This window comes from Eptatretus burgeri, chromosome 3 (genome assembly GCF_056783735.1).
Source record: "Eptatretus burgeri isolate ZD-2024b chromosome 3, Ebu_testis_v1, whole genome shotgun sequence".
Taxonomy (NCBI): domain Eukaryota; kingdom Metazoa; phylum Chordata; class Myxini; order Myxiniformes; family Myxinidae; genus Eptatretus; species Eptatretus burgeri.
Window position 1 is genome coordinate 31762785 of NC_140963.1, and position 3281 is coordinate 31766065.

Here is a 3281-nt window from a genome sequence, read left to right on the forward strand (position 1 = left end):
GGGATAGGCCCTCCCAGTCGGCTGAGGGGGTGTGGCCTGGAGAGAGGGTGTGGCGAGAGGGAGGAAGTGACGCGAAGGGGAGGGGTTTTTGTTCAGCTTCGCCGAGAGAGGCGTGCTCATAAAACGAGAGAAAAACGAAAGGAAAAAGGAGTTCTCCATTTGGAAAACTGCAGTCGCTGAGAGAAGGCGTCCTCATGTGTCGAAGGAGCGAACAAAGTGAGCGAACGAAGGCTTCGTGAAAAGAGAATAGTGTTTGGAGAACGGTCGCTCTCTCGAGGGTGCTCGTGTTTCGAAGCGAGCGAACGTAGGAGAGGCTGCCTGCACATCGGGTCGGCGATCGAATCTAAGGAAAGAAAAGATGATTTGACAGAGAGAGAAACTGAGAGGACGAAGCGGAAGTCGGGCTTCGAGGCGGGAAGGCAGGAGAGGAGACGCCTGAGCCTCTGACGGTCCCTGCTCACACCAACGGCTCGACACGTTTGCTGATCCGCTTGCTGGAGCCCGGCACCTCAATTTGGGCCTTGTCTGGTGAACGGGCCAGGCCTGGATTTGTATGCTGGACCGTGAGAGAGATCAGCTGAGGCCCATCGTCGACATTGCGCGGGGCCAGAACACGCTGAGAAGGGCGTGCGCACGCGGTGCCTTGAGAAGGAAGAGTACGGCGCCGCCATCTTGCCACGCGGCGCGTTCGAGCTGGGAGTTCGAATCCGTGGACATCCGCCTGTTGCGAGTGACATTTGTGCTTTTGACACTGTCCTCTCGTCCATGAAACCTCACCAAGTACTCTGTCTTGTCTTGCATGCATGCTGTCTGTCTTTGTCTGCACGTGTTGTATCAGGCATATTTCGGTAGCGACCCCCTCGAAACCTGTAGTCCGTGGTTCCCTAGTTAAGAACGGGTTGAAGATTGTTAATAAAACCATTGTCATGAATTTTGCTTGTGTTGTGATCCCTGATGTTCCCCAATAAATCTGGTTAATTCGTATGAAGTTGCCGCTATGGATTAATTCGTGTCGCGTCGAGGAACGATCCGTTCGATTGGAATATAAAACCAAAATGGTTACAGACTGGCAGAAAACGCTCGGCATCTGACAATGTAACCAGGGGTTCTATTTCCCCAACTGGCAAGGTACAAGGATTACGTTGGTATCGCGATTGAAGGCGCGTGACCCGAGGCCTGTGCTGAGCCGGCCGGCGTTATAAACCACGGATATGGCCAGAGTGGGTTGAGAATCCCTCCGTCGCTGAATCCTTAACAATATGATCGCTCGTACGCTACTGAGGTTAAAAGTTAACCTCAGTTAACTTTCTGGGATGGTTTTCTGGGGGTTTCCCCATTAATAAATGGGGTTTCTGGGACGCCCATTAAAATGAATCGGGAGAAAGGGGAAAACTTTCCGACCCAAGCCCCAAAAGCTCAAAATAGGAGACTCATTTTCTCCCCACCTATCCACTTCCCTCCCATACAAGCAAATGTAAAATGGAGACTCATTTAATTTTCTTTTAACATTCATTTCCATCAAGTATATTCACTTTATCTCTTCAAGCACGAAAGAAAGGGAAGTTCACTATCCCTCCTTCGGTTCTGTAAAATTGGGAAGTGCCTTAAAGCGCACAGTCGTGCCGTGGAAATGAGGAAGTATTCTGTGCCCATGTCTCTCATGGATATATCTTAAATCATCAGAACACTAACAGAACAAAGTTTAGCTAAAAGCAAGCTAAGGAAGATATTTAAAAGTAAGTTTTAAATGAAATAAAAGATAAAATCTCTATTTCAGCCCTCACACCCGGACCAAGCCAAAAAAGCCCGAAGTCATTTCCTTTATGAGACACACCCTGAAAACCCCATTGTTGTGGAATTTCCGAGACGAGTCATCAACTCGGCCTATTTAATACCAAACGCGAACTTTGTACGTCTTATTCAGAGAATGGATTACGCAGAGGAGTAATCCGACCTTGCGGATCAATTTTTTTTCACAAGATGAGAGGTGAGATCCTTAAACGAATTAATTATTTGTTGTTTTATACAGAATTAAATCACTATACAACCAATAAGCATTGTATGTTTTTTTCTAACACGTTGTCCCCAATAAGAACATCATTGATAACTGATCTGGAAACTGAGGCTTTTGAATACCATGAGGAATGGAAAAAAATGAATGACTTCTTTAAAGACATTCAATCGTTCAGACGAGAATTGAATGACATTATTGTTGGATGGAAGGAAGTCCTCTCACGTCCTCTGACCTTGAATGAGTCGAGGCATAGGTGAGAAATTATCCCTCTGTGTCTCTCTCTCTCTCTCTCTCTCTCTCTCTCTCTCTCTCTCTCTCTCTCTCTCTCTCTCTCTCTCTCTCTCTCTCTCTCTCTCTCTCTCTCTCTCTCTCTCTCTCTCTCTCTCTCTCTCTCTCTCTCTCTCTCTCTCTCTCTCTCTCTCTCTCTCTCTCTCTCTCTCTCTCTCTCTCTCTCTCTCTCTCTCTCTCTCTCTCTCTCTCTCTCTCTCTCTCTCTCTCTCTCTCTCTCTCTCTCTCTCTCTCTCTCTCTCTCTCTCTCTCTCTCTCTCTCTCTCTCTCTCTCTCTCTCTCTCTCTCTCTCTCTCTCTCTGTGCGTGTCTTTGTCTTTGTCTCTCTCTGTTTCTCTCTCCCTCTGTCTCTATCTCTCTGTCTATATCTCTCTTGAGTGTTCTCATTATTATTTTTTTCAGTTTAAACACCTGTCTGGATGAACCAAACACACAACTTCATCTTCTTGAGGAATCTGACACGACACTATCTTCTGGAGGTAAATGTTCTTTTTATTATTTTATTAATATCATGATATAATCATCTTTATTTACCCTAATTGTTCTTCCCTCTTTCTTTTGAACAGAATATGTTGACCGAGTTTCAAAATCACAAACCATCAGACTGCTGTGGAAGAAGATTTTGTTCAATGTTTTTTACTTTTGCTTAATTATATATGCTTTCCTTATAATTATCTGATTTTGAATTACAAAAAAAGAATAAAGGAGATATAAAGGGGAGTGGGGGTTGGAGGAGGGTTAGGGTTGGGGGGTAGGTGCGCTCCTCCAACGACCCACCACCCCATCATCCCTCTCCATCCCCTCTCCGTGTGTGTGTGTGTGTGAGGAAGGGTGGGGGGGTGGGATGAGGGGGGTGGTGGGTCAAAGGTGGGGGCGCACAGGGGGTGGGGCTTGTGTGGGTAGGGCTTGTGTGGGTGGGTGAAGCTTGTGTGGGTGGAGCTTGTGTGGGTGGGGCTTGTGTGGGTGGAGCTTGTGTGGGT

The 3281-nt window shown here is 46.8% G+C and overlaps 1 long non-coding RNA gene across 1 annotated transcript; it reads left to right on the forward strand.

Moving 5' to 3' along the window:
- Window positions 1-1627: 1627 nt before the first annotated feature.
- LOC147029636 (uncharacterized) lies at window positions 1628-3022 on the forward strand. Its single transcript, XR_015055734.1, has 4 exons — window positions 1628-1987; window positions 2094-2267; window positions 2704-2780; window positions 2868-3022. It is a non-coding gene; the product is annotated as an uncharacterized LOC147029636 (long non-coding RNA).
- Window positions 3023-3281: the final 259 nt, after the last annotated feature.